The sequence below is a fragment of the Meleagris gallopavo genome, chromosome 12, assembly GCF_000146605.3.
Source record: "Meleagris gallopavo isolate NT-WF06-2002-E0010 breed Aviagen turkey brand Nicholas breeding stock chromosome 12, Turkey_5.1, whole genome shotgun sequence".
Classification (NCBI taxonomy): Eukaryota; Metazoa; Chordata; class Aves; order Galliformes; family Phasianidae; genus Meleagris; species Meleagris gallopavo.
The window spans coordinates 14417609-14440440 of NC_015022.2; the positions used below are offsets into that span (position 1 = coordinate 14417609).

Here is a 22832-nt window from a genome sequence, read left to right on the forward strand (position 1 = left end):
AGATGCAGCTTATAACAGGTCTGGGTTTTAAGAAATATCCATGGGCTTACATATAGGTTGTAGTATGTCTGTCCACATCACAGTGCTATAGTGTTGGATGGTCCTGCTGAGAGCCTAAAGAGTATTTCCAACTCTGGTAGGCATTTTGACCAATAATCTGAGGATGTGAACTATTGAACAGCTAACCAGTGCAAAGAAAATTATGGACATCTATTCCCAGAATAGCAGTTAAACTCCAGGAGATGAAGTATGCTGTTATTTCCACAGTTCAGTGATGCTTTGGTACCTCCTGCCTTTCCATAATGATCTGGTTTGGGAACCACTAGCAGCAAGTCCCAAGACTTACTTAATTTTGTGTAAGCAGAAGTGCCAGCAAGAGCCTCCAGTATGCCAAAATTCAGTTCTAAAAAGCTGCACACAGCACCACAGAGCATCCCAAAGAGAAAAACTGGGAGAAAGTATATAGCATTTTAAAACAGTGCCAATCTTCCCCGAATAAAATGTTTAATCCTTTAGTACAGGAGGCACAGTGAAAACATTTCAATTTGATAGTTTTGTTACTTTTCCTGGTCTATTATTGGTGATTTTATGTGTTTGCCCTCATTCTGGAGAAGGAATAGGACTTGTGTGTTAGCAGCTGAGTGCAGGGACTCCATCTGATGGCTATTCATGCTAGGTGGGGTTGGCTGTCTAATTTTGGTGGGATTTCCAATCTCATGGCAGATTATAAACACCTTATAAAATCTTCCCGGTCGCAGACTTCTGGAGGTGAGAGCTCTGTATAACAATTCATTTGGCATCATAAAACTGTAAAATCACACTCAAAAATATACACACACACACAAACACTCACTTCTACCATTTCACAAAGCTCTGTTTTTTCACTGTTTGCCTAGGAGTGAGTCAAGAGAATTCTGGTTTGGTTAAACTTTCTGCCTCTCAGATAAAAAACAGCAGCAATTTTCTGCTTGAATTTCCCTGTGACTAAATCCATTGATCATCCTTTCTCTCTGTGAGTGAGGAGTGTGTTTTCTCTTTAATAACTCCTATCCTTCTCCCTGAATATTTTTTTTCTCTCCTCTTGGCTTGTTTGTGTTGTGTTGGTCAGTCCACTGCACTATTCCTCCGAGAGACAGAGAAAGCGCAAAATTGAAGTTATTTTATGCTTGGTCTCCCTCGGTCCCAATTTTCAAATCTTCATGTCAATTTTCACACATCAGTGTCATATGGTGAACGCTATGGAAATTTCTGTGGGGTCCTTGGGAGACAATTTATACATGACCCCCTATTCCCTCCCCCAGCCAAGCTGTAGCCCCTGCCTTTATGAAGAGTATGTGGGTTTATAATTAATGTGAATTTTTAAATATAACCACATTCAGGAATTTTCCCGTTGTTTGTCTTTTCTGTAATGCAAGTGCAAAGGAATACAAGCTCTCTCCCTCTCTCCCCTAATAAATTGGCTCAAGTTAAATGAATAAAAATTATGGCATGCTGAAGGAAAAGATCAACTCATTACTCATTTTACTTTTTTTTTTTTCCCCCTAAAAGGTATGTTGAAAAAGGTTTATCATGCAACTAATTTGGTAATCACCAGTTAGCAAATGCTCTCATTGCCACCTACCCAGGTGAATCAGAAGGTTAGTAGCAAATGAAACATGGTGCAGTTTGGATGGGTAATTATATCTTCCTGTAAACTAATGAACATACATCACCTTAAGAGTCCTTGGTGAGTAAAATCCTAGCAACGGATGCAAAAGCTCAGCTGACACCATTGGAGCATTTCAATCATTGACCTTAAAATGGGCCCCTGACATCAGAAAGGGGTGCACTGAGCCTACTGCATTTTAACGTGTTAATTATCCTCTCTGTGGGGGGGAAAGAGATGATAGATTGTCCAGATTATATCACAGAGCATCTTAAACCTCAGTCATTCATGAGGAGATCTAAACTGCCCCCTGATCCTCAGTCTTTTGATTTTACTTAAATAGGGTATCAGTGTATCACATGGACCTGATTCTCTGTCTTGCCTACCGGTAATGCTTAAAGGAAGACTTTCTAACCATGCCATCCATGCAACCGTGCCATTCCTCCCTCCTTTATTTTTATTTTTATTTTTATTTTTATTTTTATTTTTATTTTTATTTTTATTTTTATTTTTATTTTTATTTTTTGCAAAGCAGATTAGTAGCAGGGAAGATCTGCTGCTCAACTTCCAAAGGGCCCCATCTTCCCTCTGCCCCACATCTTGTATGGACACTCCTTCTGCCGGCTCCCCGCTCTGCTATCTGCCTAAGAAACTTTTTACCACTTGGTTCCTGTATCTCCTTCCCTTCAGCCTTGTCTGATTTTTTTTTGTAATTTTGGGAAACTCTTCAGCATCACAGTGATAGCGGGATGGCTGAAGGAGTTTTCCTTATGAAAAATCTGGGACTCCATTTTGGGCTTTGCAGTGCAATGCCAAATCCAGGAGATGTAGTAATCAGATCACATCATCCTCCAGTTTCTTGAACTTGCATGTTCAGACCAGGTGAAGTCCTGAAGGACAATTCAACAAGGGAAAGGGAATATACCATAGATGCTAGGGCCTTAAGCCTTTAGGTGCAAACGCCTCTGGATTGCTATAGAGTCAGTCAGTCTCACAGAGGTCATTTGAGACTGAGGCCTGAGAAAACCCTGGATGTAGAGTAAAAAGCTCTAGGAGATACAACAAATCTGGTGACAGATGAGGTTCGGAATCTGGGTCAACTTTACACCATGCAGTCGCAGCAACATCAGCTGAGAGCTGCAAACCCACTAGGGCTGAAAGCCAGTGCTTCTCATAGCCCATGGCACTTCCAGTACAATCCTTGCTTCTCCATCCCAACAGGGAGATTTGCCAATTTCCTTGGCAAATACTAATGTAGATGTGCTAAGTGCTCTAGATTCAGCTGGATTGTGATGATTATCACGATGATGCATTTTCCAGCTCTGAGTTGTATGGGATACAGAGTGATGTAGCCAGGTCCAGTACTAAGGCACTACATTGAGAATTGTTTCTCTGCCTCTGTTTATTGTTGCCTTAAGGGTGATGGGTTTTTACATTTCACACTTATGAGTTCAAATGCCCCCATAGTTTATCAGGATCTAATAGAAGACAATTTGGTCTTTACTATATTGGATTGAGAAGGGTTTGAATCAAAGACCTCACAAAAAAAAAAAATAGGAAGGATTTTTTGTGTTTCTGCCAAGAGGAAGGCAGCACATGTAACAGCCAGCAATGCCTGCAGGGGGCCCGGTTCCATGAGGTGCTCCAGAGAGGGCAGCGATCTGCCATTTTTGGGGCTGAAATCTAGCTCTGCTGCTGAATATTTTCAAGATCTTAATCAATGGTTCAATATTCTTGCACCTCAGCCACCCTTTCTAAAGGTACGAGTTACTTCACTCTAGGGGTTGTTGAGAAGATTGACTAATTGTAGAGATTCTACTACAATTAACCCAATAATTGCTGTACCAAGGAACAAGCACATAGATGTGTACAGGGATGATTTGCAGAGATGGTCTTGCCAGTTCCTGCTGAAAATCAGAACAGCCTGTGTCTAGAGTCAAATCATTTGAGATGAAGTCTGCATTACACTGATGCAGTTGGAAGAAGGATGGAGCCCTTAGCTATATTATATATATTTTGATATAGACAGAGGCAATCCACCAAAGCAAGACACTATAGCACATAACTCACATGTGCCTGTGTGCACCTGGGTATGTGAGAGACAGAGAGAAAGATGAGATGTATTGGGAAACATATGAAAGATGAGACTGGAGAGATAATTTCCAGAAAGTACAGCCACCATCAGAAACTCTGTCTTTCCAGCTGGCAGGTTTTGCCTTGCTGGTGTTTCTCTCTTAACATGACAGCTCAACTCTTAGCCTAGCTGATAGTCCTTGCCTATAAACTTAATTAGAATGGGAGTAGAGAAGGAACAGGCCTTTTCGGCTCTTGGCACAGAGCTGAAAATAACTGAGTTTAATATCTTTGACACTGAAGCACCTGCTAAGGACACAAACCACTGTACAGCTGATTGACCCATGTGTTGCTTCTCTTGTCTTCAAGGTATGCCACCTGGCTGTGGAATCATGTGCAAGGCTCCAAAGGTTTGTGTTTTCTGTTGTACAAGATAGTATGAGAGAATGTGAAAAGGGAGAGATTCGGGCTCAGCAGTGATTGGTGGGCCTTGGATATTTCATATTTCTCTTTCTGGTGCAGTTGGTTATTTTCTGTGCTTGCAAGTGAGTGCTGTGCTGCAGTCAGCTGTGAACATTTCAGTTGGCCCAGCTGGCCTCTGGCTTTAATGCTCTTCTCAGGGCTTTCTCTGGGTAGAGAGGTGAAATAAACAGATTGGAACCTTACACTTATATATATATTTAATCGTGTACTGATTTTATGCTAGTGAAAAATAATAGTTTGCTTACTTCTGGCAGAAAACTACTAGCTGAAGCAACAGGCTAGAGATTCCTCCAGTACTGTTTCACAGAATCATTGAATCACAGAATATCCTGAGTTGGAAAGGATCCACAAGATTCATAGAGTCCTGGAGGGGACTCTTTGAGGTGTAGCAGCTCCCAGCTAAGTGCTGACTTCTTAACAGAGATGGAGCCCTTGATGCCATTTCTGATAACCTCCAGGTGGTAAGGAAGCTATGAAGTGATTCTGGGGTATTTGGCCTCTTCTCTATACATGCTGGAGGGAACCACCTGTGATGATGGCTTTAGATCATGGGTTTGGGTCTCTCCTCACTGAGAAGAGAAAGCCCCAAAGATTCTCTTGCACAGCCCAATGGTGTTGTGTTATCAGGAATGCAGATGAGATCTGGATACGTTCAACCTTAATAGAGCCAGCAAAGGCAATGTTGCTGCTATGAGAACTAGTTTTCAGAAATGTGTTGGTTGTTTTTTTTTTTTCAACTGTGGTTGAATTTAGTCCAAATTTAGTTCAAATTAAGCTCATCAAATTTATTTCAGAATCAAGTTTAACCCTCCAAAAATTTGGAGTCATTTTTACAGCTTTCAGGGAAGGACTGAGCGGAGCTGAGGAAGCGGCTACCAGTGCTTTGATATCATCTTCCTTGCTGTCTTTCTTTTTAGTGTTTTTCTACCATGCACCATGAGGCCTGGCCAGGATATTACCTTGAAGTAGACACATGTTGTAGAAACCAAGAATTATAGACCGGCTTGTGATGGAAGGGACCTCAAAGATCATGTAGTTCCAACCCTTCTGCCACAGGTAGAGATGCTGGCTGCTAGATCAAGCACTACATTTGGACATTTGCTGAGTTCTGAGCCTGATCCAACACACCCACTCTCTGAGCAGGGCACAAAGACAGGCAGCAAGGATCTTGTCAGCCTTTCCATCAACCATGCAAGACAAAATAGTGTTTAAATACACTACTGAATCGTGCAGTATTGGACCTGTTCAGACTTAAGAAATGCCTTCAAGTCAGAGATCAGGCTGCGAGGTACCACCAGTATAATTGTGACTATGCAACAGTCCATAATGCATCAGCCCTAATGTGAAGTTATTACTGGAGTCTCAGTGCTGATACCTGTGTTAAGCCTCTGAGCACTGCCCAGTGTGAACTATGTGTTTCCACAAGACTGAGCAGACCCAGACAGAGCTGATTGCTCTTGCAGTTAATAAAAAGCGCTGCACTTTCTCTCTTGACAATCCCGACACCTGAGTGCTTCCTACGTATGACAGTTAGCACATTCTGGTTGCTCAGTGGCCTGTGAGAAATGAGCCTCTTCTCAATTTAGTTCCTATCATCAGACAAGCGGTACACACAATAAAAAACACACCTTGACAGTCAGCCCCCAAAGTAGCCCCAGGGACTGAGGGCTTAGACTTCCCTTTCTCTCATATACGATCCCCGTTAAATTGATACAATTTATTGGAGAGGATTCTCTCCCTACCACCTCCAGGTAAATCAGGTAGCTTTACCGAGGTCGCTCCAGTTCAGTATCAAAGCACAGCATAGCCTGGAGGAGAGGAAACTCTCCTGACCCCACCAAGTTTCTTCTTGAGCTTGTCAGGCTCCCCACGATCAGGGAAGCATAAGAGCACTGTCTATGCATACAACAGCATTTTTTACTTCTTCAGCTTTCCACTTTTGGCTTTGTGTCGTTGGCCAAGGAGCTGCCTTTCCTGCAGTTAACAGCATCAGGCTGGGTAGGATCTCCTTCCTTCCCAGGACAGAGAGAAGGGCATATGGCAAAGGGCTGGGGAAGGGGGAAGCGGATGGATGCTGCACGGGCATGGCTTCAGCCCAGCCGAGCCCGTCAGGTCATGTCAAACAGAGCTAATATAAATGTCAGTGTGCTGTTTCAGCGGTGAAAAATCTTGTTTGTTGCAATGCAGTTCATTTTCAGTCTTCCAGCTCTATGGATGCTATCATCTGACAAGTCTGGCCAGTACCCTCTGCCAAAAATACACACACGCTCAACATTTCTCAGGATTTCCCCCCCCACACCCCACCCTGTGAAATACTTCTGTCAGATTTCTTCTGTGAGACACGACACTGTCCACACCTTCCAGATAATGAGTTTAACATTTCAAGGACAGAAGCTCTCAATCTCAGCGAGACGCGGGAAAGATCTGCAGTCTTGATTTGGGGCAGGTGCCGCCGTGGCGGTGCTCTTCTAAGCTCCTTTGGCATCCTCTGTTTTAAGGTAATCAAAAGCAGTAGTAAGAGATGACACAGAGCTCAAAGTCCCTTCGTTACTATTGTTATAGGTAAACAGGATGTTGTTATTAACAGTAGTTTAAATTCTTTTCTCACTGTTCCTTGCTTTTAGAATAAATGTGACGCCCTTTTGGCAGCTCAGGCTGGAGCTGGAATCTCCTCTGGTCTCATCCTGGTGAGTTGTCTGGTCCACTCCAGCTCCACTTCTCTACATATGAGCAATTTTTGTCTCCTAACAGTGTCCTCTCCTCCTCCAACCCTGGTCCCAGCTTCTAACATCTCCTTTCAACTGCATTTTTTTACTTCTTCCTCTACTTTCCCTTCATTTATGGCACACTCTGTATGTAATAAATTAAAGGAAGATGAACAAGTTGAAGATACTGTTTATGTTAGAAGTCTTAGTACGTGCGTGCCCCAGGTCATTGCAGAAGTAAGAAAAGAAAGATTTTGTGGAGGGAAAATTAGAAATTCACAGTCAGCTTCTGATGATGGCTCACCATTCATGTGTAAATGTAAAAGGTACTCCCTGGAATTTTACTTTAGAACAAAACAATTGCCTCACTTGACATATATTGTTAAATTCCAGCCCAATTTCTACAAAAGAGGACAGGTTCTAAAATAATTTTTTGTTCTCCTTTTCCCTACACTAAACTAAGCATATTTTCTTACATTTGGTGTGCTTTACTGCATAATAATAAATTTATAAGAGCTCCCCTACCTATCACTTTCTGGAATTATAAAACACATGCTCCCACCTGCAGTCTACAATACTAGTATTTACAAGCTTGTATAGGAATTGCAATATTTTTCCTGCAAGTTTTTTCTGTATTTTTTGTTTCCAGCTGCTAATAGCTCATAGAATTTAGAAGATCTTGAGGTGAAGGTGTGACTTAAACACATACTATAAAACTCTGAAAGTACCCACTGTACTTCAGGGTAAAGGCTGTATAGTTTATTATATCTGCATATTCTCTAGAGCTTTAATGACTGCTTAGAATCACAGATTCTTGGGTTGGAAGGGACCTTAAAGAGAAGCCAGCCCCAACCCTTGCCATGGGCTGGTTGTCACCAACCAGAGCAGGCTGCCCAGTGCCCCATCATCCAACATGACATATGAAGACCCCACTGCCACTACATGGCTGCTTCTACAAATAAACTCTGGATGCTCTTGATGACTTCTTTGAAGTGAAAATTGAATCAAGTTGTTCTGCCCTTCTTCCTCCTTCCACCATCTCAGTGTCAAGCATTTTTCTTCTCTTTTTATACCCTTATAACCTAGAAGTCTAATTTCAAGTCTTGATCTTTGGTTTCCCCTCTCAATTTCTTTCTCATACTTCTGAACCTTTCAGTGTTCTTTCTATTTCAGCTCTCGCAATAATGTGCTTTATTTTTTCAAGTTGTAAGTTTTTCTCTGCATCTCTGGAGCTCCCTTTCCTCTCTAGGCTTACACAGTTTTCTTTCTCCACCTCCTTTGTCCTCTGTACCCAACCATACCTCTCACTGAAATAACTCTCAAAAAAAACCTTCCCCTATTTCTTCCTGGGCAAAAGCTAAGAGCAGAGAGCCAGCCCCAGGCTCTTGACCAATCAGCCACTTTTGACATCATTGCTTACTCTGTGAATTCTGCACATCTGTGACTCACTCCTTCACTGATGCTGCTCTTGTTGACTGAAGGAGGCCCTTCACCTCCATCCCCACCCTCCAATTTTGTGTTGACTTTGCACATACTAATCCTTTGCCTCTTCTGCTCCCATACTTTTCTCTTGGCAATCCTGTCTATGCGTACAAACCCAAACATCATTGCTATGAGAATGACTCATAAATCTATTCTGAGCTTTTTTTCTTTTATCCAAAAATGTGTCTATTTCTTACAGAGTTTTATTCATAATGAACAAACAGAAAAGACACTGAATTTTCTGGCCCTTCAGAAAACTAAAACTCTTGCAGAGGATTGGGATTGCTTGCTTTTATTCATGGAAACATCCCATTTTCTGGACAAATTGGATCATATTCCTGTGTTTTAAAATTGCTCTGTAAATGCAATTTCCCTAACTTATTGGTGTGACCAAGTCACATCTGTCTTGGCTACGTTCCCTGGCAGCCCTTTTCTCATGGCAGTTCTTCTGCTTCGTCAAATTGTTTCACCAAACACAAGCTACTCTTTGCTTTGAAGACATCCTCCTAATTCACATACATTGTACAGCTATGGCATGGTCTGCTGAAACCCTGCTGGCCATACTCAAATCAGAATCAGTTCCTCTGGTGCTTCTCTTTTGGCAGCCAGCATCATTCCAGCAGGCAGCACAGGGGAAAAGCAGGCACACACACAGCCCTCTACTGCCTGTGGCAGCCAGAGCACCTCTCCTCATACTGCCTCATCTGCTGACATAATCCATCAGCACCCACCGAAATCAAATGCAGCTAATTGGAAGGTGATGACAGCCAAGGGACTGCTGGATTTGCATGCTAATTCCTTTATTTTAGCATCCCACAGCCAAGCTACAGGTAAAATGAGACTGAGCGCTTCATTCCAGACAATTTCCTGTCTTCTATTCCACAGCACACAAGCACATATACCCGTATATTTTCTCTTGGCTTTGCTGTCCTGAAGCCAGAAATCAGCTGGAGATTGCATTACACGTGCTTTCCAAAAAAGCCAGCCAAGAACTGCAAGGGGCAACATGTTTTTGTCCTCTCACTGGGACAGGGCTGCAGACTGCAGCTGTAGATGAGCCTTTAAACATCAGAGCAGCACGACTGATGACTGCAGAGCAGAGCACTTTCTGCAGGCTGGGTTACAACTTCCTTGTGCCTTTTATGCCAGGGCATACAATGGATTCTCGGCTCTTGTTTCATGCAGAATTGTTGAATTATGCTTTGAGTATCCAACCTCTACCACTGTTCTACCTCTGGCGTCTGCCCTTGCTCCAAGTCTACCAATTATTTCCTTTAAGTGTCAGCAGCACACCAGGAACACAGAGATATAACCTTACTTCAAGTTGATGCTGTTAAACTATTGCTTGAAACTGTAGTCGCAGTTGACAAGTGCTACTTCAGTCACTAATAACAACTTCAGAAGTGCTAGTGGTGTCTTGGCTCTTAATGCTGTGGCTCAGAGCTCTGGGAACATCTTTCCAGGTCATTTAGAGCCATCCATCTGATCTGAAACAAGAGCAGTCAATCTCTTCATAGGCTCTGCTCCTTGCTTGCTGCAAGGTCCTCTGTTCATCCTCTCAGGGATGCAGCAGTGGCACATCTGGGCAGCTGGCTGCTTTCTGGAAAAACCCCATTTTGGGACACGCCTGTAAAAATGTCAGTGTTTGCATCAAGGAAAAGGTGAGGGGTCCACTGCCTAGCAGCTGAATACAGCCCTTTTGTGGGAGGAGGCTGTTGTCTCCTTGCCCCATCACGATTTTTCTTTAATTTTAATTTTAACTTTAATTTTTAACTTTTTTTTTTTTTTTTTTTTAAGCAGGTTGAACTCTCCCTGAGAAAGTCAGCTTGTCTGTATGAAAGGAGCAAGACAAACACTCGGACGTGAGTCCCAGCTTTGCAGCTGCAGGTAGGAAATACTTTTCCTTTCCTTTCACACTCCCTTATTTTCAGGCCCAGCTCCTTCAGACTAATCAAGACATCTGAAATATCTCAGAGCCAGAGGCTTCACTGTTTGGCAGGGATCGCAAACATTTCCATTATACTTTGGCAGGTTTTTGGCACAGTCTAAGGATAAATTGGGAAGAGAGTAATTTAAGACAAGGCCAGATCATCTAGGTCACTGAGCCTTCTGCCTTCTGAGATGCTCAGTCCAAAACAACTTCCACTTTTCCTTTGCCTCTTGCACATAACAAGACACAGTGTGGTATAACAAACCAAGTATGGCTTTCCAACAGAAGAAAATATGTCAGGTTTTAAGTCTCCTTGTCATGTCAGTGTCTTCATCTAAATTCTGAAGCTATATTTTGTGTAGCCCAGCCTTGGTCTAATGTCTTTTAGAAAATGATGCTCATTTAATTCCTGAAATGTGAAATCTAGGTCTCAGGTCAAGAGCATAGATGTTCTTTAGCTGAAAAATTCAGATCCATCAGAGACTGTCTCAAGGAGTCTATAACTTCTCAGACTTTGGATTGCACCTTGACTCTTGCATCCATATATATAGTCTTTTGAAGAGTGGGATCTAAATAAAAATAACCTTGAAGGATGGGGAACATTTTACACCCCCACCCCTTCAGTTTATTGGAAGGTAAAAGACTTCTTCAGGGCCACAGCTTGTCTGCACTGAACAAATAGTCAGGATTCAGCTTAATATTTATCCCTCCCTCATTCTGTATCCAGACCAGGACTGCTTTGTCAGGCAGCAGTTGGATGAGACTTGATGGGAGAATCACCCAAGACAAGAAGTGCAAAGGGGTTTACCACTGCAGAGACATGGAAGCACCTCAGCTAGGACAGCGCTGTTTTGTTGAATGATGCATGTGCTCCCAGTAACTCAGGTCAGAAAGGAGCTGTCAGAGACCTGCCTCTCTTGAAAAGCATGTGGATTTCATCTACACAAGCATAACTGCTATTACTGTCAGTGGTAATATTCCCTTCTTGACACGTATGTATTATTATTAATCTTCCAAGCTATTTCTAAGCTATTAACTTTACAAAACCCACAGAGACTGTTAAGGACAATGGAGTTGAGCCCGTTCCACAGGCAGGGAAAATGCACTAGATGCTATCGTTAGATTGATTTGGGAGAAAAGAAAAAATAAACCCAGTTCTTCTCTTAGTAGTCATATGGACAACTTAAATCTAGTTCCAAACAATCAAAAATCATCCCTTCATGGCTGCTACATGACAGATCTCTGGCCAAGCCACATACGCTCTGGTAGCAATAGGCTTAGATACATTTTTTGCCAGGCAAGTTTCTAACCTTCAGAAGCTGTGTTAGCTATGGGCAGGACATAGCAATAGCACAGGGAAATTTTCATCCTCAATGAGAAATACCTCTGGGACAAAGGAAAGATTGTGTGGCATTTAGAACAGATTGTGTACACGTATGAGAAGGCAACAGAAAGCTCATTCGGAAGGCAGCTGCTTCTTTATATCCTCTCCATGTGTATGAACTTATGGTTGTATGAACAGCCACATCCAGTTATTGAAGTATTTGATGATCCAAAGTGCTCACGGCCTTCTTATTTCATCTCATTCATCACAGAAGCCTCGTACAACCTTTTTACAGGTGTCAGCCCCCAGTAAATACAATAGCTCACCAATAAAGGATGGTGTCTCCCTCTGTCAGGAGGACTGTAGCATCACTGGTATTTATGAGGTGGTACTTTTGATATGATGCTTATTTAAAATTTGTAAAAAAAAAAAAAAAAGATGTAATAAATCTATGCATTCTTCCTAAGCAGCCATTGAAAGTCTGAATGCTCTTCTCCTTTCCAAAAGCATCAGGCGTTTAATGTTTGCTAAGTTGTTTTTACATGAATTAGGGCATTTGAATGAAGCACTGTCACTTACAAAATCACGCTGTTGTCTCCAGCTAATTTTGTGTTAGCGGCTCTTTTAAACTGCTAAATCTAGTTTTTAGTGTATGATGATTTTGTTTTGTGATGGTGTAAAACAGCTGCTACTTTTCTGATGAGTTGCCTATTTTCCATTTTATGTCTCTGCAAGATGTTGAGTTTCATCATGGCCCAGTCTGACAGGCAGCTGAGAAGAACCTGCAAAAAAAAACCAACCAAAATTACACAAAAAGCAAAGATCTCTCAGCCCAGGACTTCAGCCATCCTTATGTCCAGACTTCAGAATGATTGATCTTCCTTCCTTCCTTCTCAGTTTTAACCCTGAGGTCATTAGGGCTCTTCTGAACTTATTGGGCACCAAGCTGTTATCGTCATCACATTGTAGCTGCTTGTGAGTCAGGGAATGGAAGCAAGAACCAGGCTGCCCATGAAACAGTACCCCCCACTTCTGGGCATTTCTCTTAAGGCTAATTTCTATTGCCCTTCTGCAAGGTATCTTGCACTTAGTGCTTACCAGAAGTGCCATGGGGTGTTCTGTATGTTGCCCTGTAGATACTTTGCTACAACTTTCCCATAGAGATAAGCAACCCTTCTTTGTTCAGTGGCATAAGGCTGAACAATTATCTTTGGTCTCTCTTGTCTCCTGTGTCCTCCTGGCTGGCATTTGTTCCATGTGCACAAAAGCAAGAAAATGGTGAAGCATGAAAGCAGTGCTTAAGGAACTCCTCAAAGAGATGAAGGCTGAGATCTTACCAATAATAAGCCACACTCCATAAAAGGATCTTAGATTTGGACAGACAAATTGGAAGCATCTTGCCTCCTCGATTCTTCCTTCCCTTTGTCCTCACACCTCTCTCCAGAACAGCACTCAGGCTTTTCCAAAAGCTGTGCAACCCATTGAACAGGAGTGGTCCAAACTATTATGGAGATCTTAAACTGCCAAATTGATACAAGCTAAAATTGATTGCCTACTGAGCTTGTGAAATGAAGTGCTAGAAAGTGCATAGAGAGAAATAGGAAAGGAGTGCTAAGGAATTTGCTTCTTTATGCTTCTTTTTTTTTCCCTACTTTTCCTTTGCATGCAACACCATCATTATCTTTCCAAGTCATCTTGCCTTAATGACTTCTGCATCTCCCTCTCTCAATAATCATTGGACTGTTTCTCCTGGTATTTCCAACATATAAGGTATTCTCAATTTGTCTTCTAATTTGCCTGTTGCCGTGTCACTGCTGAAGAACTGCACAAGTGATTCAAAGTCAAACCCAGAGGGAAAATTGATGATATGGACAGTATGACATTTAATCCCCCCTCAAGCTAAAACTCCTTTTTAACTTTATAAATCTAAAAATCCTCCCTTAGCCTGTTTCATTCTATTCTGCATTGGTTTTATTAGCACCCTCATCACCAGAGCATCTGAACACCTTCGAGTAGTACATTAAGCAACGTGACTAACATCTGTCACATATAGTTTTCTTGCTCTCTCAGCATCCTTAAAATGAATTTAGTGCTTGTGTTGGATCAATAGCGCTGGAGACAGATGGTCTCTGTTCAGCCCCAGCAGGGGCACAGCACGAGGTAGACCCCTGGATGGACCCCCCAGCCTGCTGCCCTTCTGCCATCACACCCTTTTTTGGTCCAGATTTGGACCAAATTTACTCTTAGCAGGTCAGAGAAGTCAGAGCAATGCTGGGAAGTCAGATGAGGCACTCAGTGGTGAATTTCTGCTGCCGGGAGCCTTCAACAGAGACAGCAGTTTGAGCCACTTGAACTCATGTCAATACAGGTCCTGTGTTGGGTAGGATGGTAGTTGTATCCTATGGAGCAAAATCTAAGCATCCTGAGGCACTGTGATTTCAAGCAATATGTTTTCTTAATGGGACAAGTATGCTTTACCTAATTTTGCTTTGAGTGCATGGGATTGTTATTGCTCAGTGGCCTCACGCAGGTGTTTAAGCAGTTCTACAGTGTGATTTTTCAATAGTGGCATAAGGTTTTATTGACTGTTACCTAAAGAGTAACTTCAAAGTAAATGAGCATATGCAGCCAATTGTGATGGATGCATGTGGGGCTATGGCAGAAAACTCATGAGCTGGTGACTTCTTTGTCACAGTCTGTTGTTTTTTGGGTAAGAGTATAACGTAACTGGAACAGGACTCTATTTTTCATACAGTAAGAAGAATTGGGAGAATTTATTTATGTTTCCCCTGAAAACTGTTGGCTTTTCAGTTCTGATAACGTGAATGTGCTGAGGAAAATTCTAGGTAAATAAAATTCTGATGTTTGTCACAATACTGGGGTATAGGGTATATTTTGGTTTATGAGTATGCCTTACATGGCTGACTAGGGGACTCTGTGTGATAACTGAGATTAGAGCAGTTTTGAAGCATGATAGAGCTCTGATTCAATGTAAAACTTTGCCTTGTTCTGTGCCCATCCTTGCAGATATTCAAGGTCAGGCTGGACTGGGCTCTGAGCAACTTGATTGAGCTGTAGACGTCCCTGTCCAGAGCAGGGAAGTTTGACTAGATGACCTTTAAGGATCTCTTCCACTCAAATGCTTCTATAAAACCCAGAGGAGCAATAATCTTTACTTCTCACTGTTCTTTCCAATCCATAAGAAGCCAGCCGAGGCTGGTTGGAAACCCTGTCCCTCCTTCAGGACTCAGTCAAGCCATGGTCTGAAGCCCTTCTCTGTACAAAACCCTAGACTGTGCTACAGATCTAGCAGTAATGGAAATATGAGATATCTGATCAAGAAAGATAAATACATCTATTTCAGAATACATAATCCTACCACATATGTGAAGTAGTTTAACCATTAGCAAGTTGTCAAGTGTTACTGAATGGAGTTAAACTCTTAATTTCTGTGCAGGATCAATTCTGTTTCCTCCCCCCTTTTCTCCCCTTCCCAGTACAGTAAGCTTTTATACGATACACATTGCAGCGCCTGGGGCAGATGACACTTGCCAAGGGGCTTGATGATCAATTCTGATACAAATCTGACATGAAAAGTCTTGAGAGAATCTGGATCAGATGATCAATGGGAGACAGAAATCCACATTTAATGCTGTGCTGCTCCTAAATGTCTATGCCTGTCTCAAACCGAGATCCAAAAGCAAGCACAATCCACAGAGACAACATATGGACGGGTACAAGGACAGAGGTGTGAGGATGGCATTTCACATGCCCTTTCTGAAATGAATGTCGTGGAAGTATTACATGTAGGATTGACAGCCCTTCAGGTTTAAGTATGAAGTTAATCATAAAAACATGGATCAGAGAAATGCTAGTGATCACTTTACCACCAAGTCTGTGCTACAGAGTCCATGGGCAGAAAATAGTTTTCATTTCATTTTTATTTCTGTAAAAATCTGTTAGATTTGCGTCTCTGACTCAAAGATGAAAGAGAGACCTATTACCAGCTTCAGACCTTGGAGCCATGCCTTCGTTTACCACCAGTCGGTTTTGCTCCTCTTCCTATTTCTCCCCAAACCTGGCTGCATCTGAGTATTCATGAATGCACTTTATTATTTCTCCCCTCACAGTTGCTTTTTTCTTCCCACACCTGCCAACATTAGCTCCTTCCCTTGAATCGTGCTGCCATACAGCCTAATGCATGTGATCTTCATGCCAAGACATTATTTAATTTCCCAACAAAGTTCTTTTGGCATGGAATGAGCAGTAAGTGCACAGGAGGGGAGGCATAGATGGAGTGGGAAGGGAAACGAGAAGGAAGAAGGACTCCGATGCATATTGCCTCTGGCTTCAGACATGAGTGGTTTCGGGAAGTGGCTGGGGAGCAGCATGGGTGGGGTGGTGGTGGCAACAGGGGGTTTGTGGATGGCAGGTTGCTGAATCAGGAACCCTGACACTTGTGAAGTACTCTGTCAGGAACATTAAGTATCCAAAAGTGATAAAGCTTCAATTTGCTAGTCCATTAGACTAATTACTGCAATAATTAAGTAACTACTTGATTAGAACTAATGGGTACCTAATTATCCAGGAGAAAAGTATCAGGTGGCAATTATCAGGTGGCAATTAATAGACTGGAGTTAATGTCTTAGCACTGTCTTTGTATGAATTCATAAGCAAGGTAAAGAAAACAAACAATAACTTATTAATATTTATTGGTGCCACAGTGTTTTTCAGCTTGTTTCATTTACACAGAACCAATTAGTGAAAAGACAGTTATTGTTGCAAAGACGTAAAGTGACTGAAGCAGGAGTTTGATTTTAAAGTAACAGGATCACATTAACACTTATAAGCAAAGACAAATGGATATCAGCCAGGGACTTGGTTCTGGTGCTGCTAATTCATCAACAGAAGAAATCAGAGTAATTGAGCTCAGTATTAATAATGAAACACACAGGAAGGCAGCTCTGGTCTTAATGGGGTTCACTTTGGTATTGGCCCCTCCTTGGATCCTCATCAGCATTTTCTACAGTGCATGGAAAACAGAGAGAGCACCTACCTGGATGAGGGAGAGCATCCTGTGGGCATGGGTGGGAGACATCATAATAACATCTTCCAGATCAATGCTGCAAGCTCTCTGAAGGAGACGGCTTTCCTGGGCAGACACTGCCTGGTTGCAAAGTTGCTACAGATGCAGTTTCCGTAATGAAGGCAGTGGAACTCAATTCTTGCCTGTATGCTGGTTTACCTGTGTAGAGAAACCATGGGGACATTCCCATTCCCAATATTTCTCCTTTGTTTAGCACCCATCTGAAACACCGCTGGTAATTTCTGTGTGAGAGAGGTCCAAAGCTAAACTGAACCTGCTCTAGATCTTGGATGCTTTGAGTGTATTTTTATAGTTGTTTTCTTTTGTTGGCCATGCAAAGGGCCAACTTCTCAGATGGAGTACACCGATGTCCTTTCTTGGATGTCAACAGAACAGTAGTGATTTACGTGGAATCAAACTATGACCTACGATCTACATTTCCCGCTCTCCAAATTCAAGAGTCTTTAAATTTCCCAACAGAAAAATGAGAAAGCACAGGGAATTCCTTCCTATGTATTTTTATGGCCGTAAACAATCATTGTTCTTCTTAAATGAGCTTCAGACCAAAACTATTGTGCGTGCAAAGGATCTCCTTGTCTCTCTGCAGGAGAGCTCATATTAGCAATAATTACTCTCGTGAGTAAGCGTTTCTACAGTGTGATATGCAGTGAGTTGGCAACTGCTTGTAGAGAACAGAGCGAAGCCTGGGTTCGCTCATAAACTTTAATCCTTTAAAATTTAACTGTTAGTAAATGAAAGACTGAATTATCAGATGGATTTATGTCAGCGCAGTGAGATAGAGCTCTGCAAAGCTCCTCTTTGTGGAGGCTGAGGATCTGGCCCTTGCAAAAGCTGTTCTCCCCCCTCTATCCTTTTCTCCGTGGTATAAATAAATGAAAGGTGTCCTAATCATATTTTAGACTGTGTGCAGAGTCACATGCTAAACCATAATGTCTCTGTATTAGAACATGTGGAATGATAAATGGAGATAAATCTAAAATTTATAGAACATGAACATTTGCATAAACTGCAATATCCAAACATATAGGCTGTTAAGTAACAATTGTCACAAAGGGCATAAAAAATTCAACTTTGTTTCATAAAAAGAACTCAAATTCCTAACATGATTAAGATAATATATCATTTGTTCCTATCTTATTAAAGGCGTAATTGTTGTTAGACACAGAAGTGGCATTAAGTCTAATCTGGCTTTATATATGTACAAATAGAATAGGAGGTGAATGTGAAAATTGATGCTTTTGGTGATCCATAGGCATTTTATTAATGTTTGAATAATAACTGCCTGGAGGGCCTGTTATAAATTAAAGGGACGAATTGAGATATAAATTTTTATGAGGACTAGTTATACATTTCCATTATGTGTTTAAAAATGAAGGAATTACTGTGAACACAGCAGAACTCACATTTATTTGAGGTGATTTGGATGGAAGGGAAGGTGCAGTGAAGGAAGCTGCATGCTGGCTGTAAGAAAGATGTATCTGTCCCTTTGAAGAGATATATCATATGTCACGCATGAACTCGGTTCTACAGGAGACTTTTCTCTGCAGCTGATTTCGCATGATTATTTATTTGACAACAGCAAGTGATGATATAGCAATAAGTTTTAGGCCACTTAGAAAAGAATGCTTATTCCTAAATCACAGAGGAGTTCCCCAAACCCAACCGTTGTCAAACCAGAGTTAATCTAGTAGAGGAACCCAGTAATTTCTTTGGTATTTATTTCTCATTATTCCTCCTGTCTGGATATACACATCTTCATTTGCAGTGCATTCGCATGTCCTGCAGTGTATCTCAGAACTTCCTCCTGCCCCTTGTTGTGGCTGACTGCAGGAACTCAGCTCTCATTGCTGGGTGGATACCATACTCCCTTCGCTGTCCACCAGAGCAGATGTCCTGTAAGATCCACAGTTAGTCCCATCAATGTGCTTTTCCCATGACATGGAGGGTGAAGATAACCCAGTATCTTCAACGAGTCAGGCACTTTGGCCTGAGAATACATCTTTTCATGACAGAGAGGATGCATTATCCCAGTACTTAGGCAATCACTTACTGTATAGGGGAACTCTTTTCCACTTCCTTGTTTGTTGCTGCTGACCTCTGAGGGCGAAGCCTTTTAGATCAAATTCTTCAGGTTATTTTGTATTTAACCTTTATTTAAAGCCTTGATTTTTCTTGATTTTGATAGATGCAAGGAAACTGAATATCCCAGAGGTCCTGACCTATTTTCTCAGTGTGGCAGTTCGTTGCCTGTAAAACAAGGAGACTCAAACAAGTGGTTTGAGGAGGAAGGTGTTCATTGGTGTGACACTGAGAGAGATGATTGTGTAGTACCATCTGCAGATATGCCAGACCAATATAGCAGTTGTGCTAGTGCGTTCTGGTGGTGCTTTATTGCAAGACACACAGCATAGAGGTCTTCCTGCTGTCTTTCATTTAAATGAATTAATTTGCAATTTTTTTGTTGTTGCTCCTCCCAAGCACCACTCTAATCAAACTCATGAGGATTAGGCAAGTATTTCCTGTTTGGACTAGGCCTGATTCCTTGTGAAATATGTTTGGCTGGTGCTCCTGGTTTGCAGAGAGCCCCAAATCTTAAAGAACTTCATACAACTGTCCTGATTGTGTGGGATCTGTTTTTGAAAATACCTTCTGACTAGCTCCAAAGCAGCAAAAGCTCTTCTCCAGTCAGTAGAAGCCTTTTCTAAATGTGCTGGACAAGTGAATTATTAGACAAAAGAATTCCACTGTCTCCCCAAAGTATATTTTTTTCTCTGTGTGTTATTCAAAGGACAAATTCACAAGAGTTTCTTCAGGCAAGGTGCAGGGGAACGTTATAGTGAGTAAGTTCTATGACAGAATTAGCAAATGTATTAAGTACAGTGCCAATCTGGTATAGCAGAAATGACTAAATACCCATCAGGGCCTGTCACTCGTCAAGAAGTGAAATCTTAGACCCATTTAAGTCAATGACAAATGTTCACAGAATCTGGCTGCAAGTTAATAAATGTTTGGAGCCTGTATAACTCAGACTCTGATATTTGTCAAATTAATTATTTGATTGATCTTATTGTCTGTCAAAAAATTCTTTGTGGATTTGGAATGTTTTGGTTTTACTATCTATAATTTTGAGGAAGAAAACCTCACACAAGAATAGGGGATATATCATTGCAAGTTTTATGCTGGGTCACAGACAGCTATTATACGTAATATGAAATAATGTAGCTGAATATGGAATTGTAAAATGTTCAAAATAGACCAGCTGGGGTTGTATCTTCTGCCTCCTTTTGGTCATTTCCTGGTTTGGGAGTGCTTTAATATTCAATCTGAACTTTCTTCTATCATATTCTTTTCACTAGAATACATATACACAAAATGAAAGAAAATAACTCCACACGTACACCAATTCCTTCAGCTTACCCTTGCCTCTAACACAAAACACAGGATTTCAAGACTATATACATCAGGTGTTTTCAGCAAAGTAGCAGCAGCAGCAGCAAATCATAGACATTTGTCATTCCTTGGAGCTGTCTGACAGTTCTGACAATTCATTAGGCTGGGCTGAAAAGAGGTTTAGAAAGCAAAGGAAGGATCACAGGTAGTGGAGTTGCTTTTGCATGATCCAGTAATAGCTGATTTGTATCATTTTTGGTGATGGATACACTGTTCAGATTAAACTCAGCTGAATTTTTCACCCTTATTCATCTCTTTTTCTTTTTCTCTTCCACAAGGAGCTTCCGGGCACATTAGTCTAGATTTAGACCTCAATTTATCCCAAGAAGTAGATGCCAAGAAAATTTTTCCCGGTAACTACTGATATCTGTGGCTTATGAGAAGTGCGGTGAGTTTTGCTATTCAGTTTCTACCCAGCGAGGCTTTTCTTTTTCGTCATGTCTGAGGTATATTCTTCTGCACAGCTATTTCATGACATGTGTCATTCTTCAAAGTCAGAGTCATTCCCACCAGAGTGTATGCAAACCAAACCTCTGCCTTTGTTCAGTGATAAGTGCTTCCATTATCCTTCTCTTTCCACTTACTGATTTGCTTTTGAGACTTGTACACAAGCAATTTCTTGACTTGAAGGCAAATCTGTTGCAATAACGCTGAATCTGCAGAATAGACCACCTGGAAAATATTTGATCTTCCGCTGGAAAACATTTTGCTTTTGCAGGTTGGTAGACTGTCTCAAATAATGCCACAATGTAAAATGTCTGGGTCAAATTTTGAGTTGATGAGGCAGTGCTGTCTGACCAGAATATCCTTGGGGTCAGGGAGATGATGGTCTCGAGGATCAGTGCTATCATGGAGCATGCTTTGCCCTGCAGACAATGAATAGGTTTCCATCTTCATTGTATCTGCTTTATAGTTGCTTCAGAAGAAGCACTCTGAGATTGATCCTGACCCTCTACTGTTACATGTATGTCCACAAGAGCAATGTTTGATTTTGATAAGCATATATATATTCTTTTTTCATATGGGAAGAATTTTCCCAGAATCTCAAAACCATTGGTAAAGTTGTAACCAATTCTAACTTTTGCATTTTTCTTCCCCCCACCCCCACGATTAAAAATGCCAACAACACCACCTGGAAATCCATCTCAGATGCCACTCCTTCAAGCAGAGTTTCCCACTTGTATCGAACCAGGAGTTTTGGACCATCGTGGGACTACCTGAAAATAATGCTGTGGTTCTGATTCCTCCAGTGTGTCTTCATAGACCTGATGTCAGCTTCTTTCTTGTGGAGATGAAGGTATTTCTGGCTCTGTGATTCCATGGGTAGGACTATAAGGCGATAAATGGTGACACTTGTGGATGTTGGCTTATGTGTTGCGTTGCCTGTCTTGCCTCCTTATTTGCTTGTAGGTTGTGTGATTTTAGCAGTTGGTCATGAGCGGCAGGCGGCACTTGTTGGTTTGTTACTCTGGAGTTATGAGTGTGGGCTGAACTGTTGGCATTAATTATTTTTAATAGTGAGTCAGACACTGAATTATAGGATCTTTTCCATGGATAGGAGAACAAACAAAGAAACAAATGGCCCTCCTCTCCCACCCCCAACATAAGTCACATTTTGTCTCCTCTGACCTCAACCACCCCTTAAATTTTGTATCAAACATGAGAAAGGAAGAGGTCAAAGTAGGAACCCTGTTGCAAAAATACAACACAGCCAACCCATATATGAACTATGGGAACTTGTCATCTTATCATCCTAATTGAAGTCATTCTGCAATGTATGACAGTCCATCATATATTCTGCCAGTCAGTGTGTCATACATGATGTGTAACGAGAGAGCTCATAAACCCAGAGGGGAAGCCCCTTCTCTTTTATTACTTTATTTGATCATTTTCATAAAAATTCCCCTTGCATAAAACAGAGGGATGTGTTTATTAGCCACATTAAAGCTTTGTCCATTCATCTGACGCTGTGATTTACACAGATTTACCTACAAAAAAAATCCCATTATTTCCATTCTGGAGAGGTGTCTTTTTTTTATATTTTCATTGTGTGATGAAATCTATGTATTTAATGCCACAGGTGATGGCGAAGAAAGAGGAGGTTGTTGTCAGAAGCTCAGAAGTAAACAAAAGGTTTCTTTAGGTATAATTGACTCAGAGAAAGAAAACATTCCCAGTAAACACAGAAATATAAATAAATAAAGATGCTCTTCCCAAGGAGTGGGAATTGAACCATCTCAGCTGAACTTTTTTTTTCCTATGTGCCTTCATTAAAACAGCACAATTTGGCAAAAAAAAATAAAATAAAAAAAATCCCTCTGTGTTATACTCATGAATGTTTCTAGAAAATATCAGCTTTCATACGCAAATATTCTTGAAGTGAAATTGGTGGCTTCCTTTGAACACAGCTAGTGCCTCAAATCCCATCTGCTTTTCCTACAACACGCCCACTCATTATCTAGCTTATTTGGCTTTATTTTATTTTTTTTTAAATGAACACAAATTAAGCTATTTAATCAAATATGTACATGATTACATGGCATTTTTGCATAAGAGTTATACACCCACGGAAATCATTAATCACAGATAACAACACTACGTTAAAATTAGACATTTTGCTTTCTTTCTTTGTG

At 41.3% G+C, this 22832-nt stretch overlaps 1 long non-coding RNA gene across 7 annotated transcripts in view; it reads left to right on the forward strand.

The window, feature by feature from the left end:
• LOC104912861 overlaps window positions 1-22832 on the forward strand; it is a 46607-nt gene that overhangs the window by 16055 nt on the left and 7720 nt on the right. For 2 of the 7 annotated variants that reach the window (XR_794957.3, XR_002119004.2), the window contains exons 5-9: window positions 4088-4128; window positions 6826-6888; window positions 10189-10275; window positions 11046-11310; window positions 20478-21496. This is a non-coding gene — a long non-coding RNA (uncharacterized LOC104912861). Of the gene's footprint in view, window positions 1-4087; window positions 4129-6825; window positions 6889-10185; window positions 10276-11045; window positions 11311-20477; window positions 21497-22832 lie in introns of all 7 variants that reach the window. The other 5 variants (XR_002119005.2, XR_002118996.2, XR_002118997.2 and 2 more) reach the window with 5 other exon arrangements.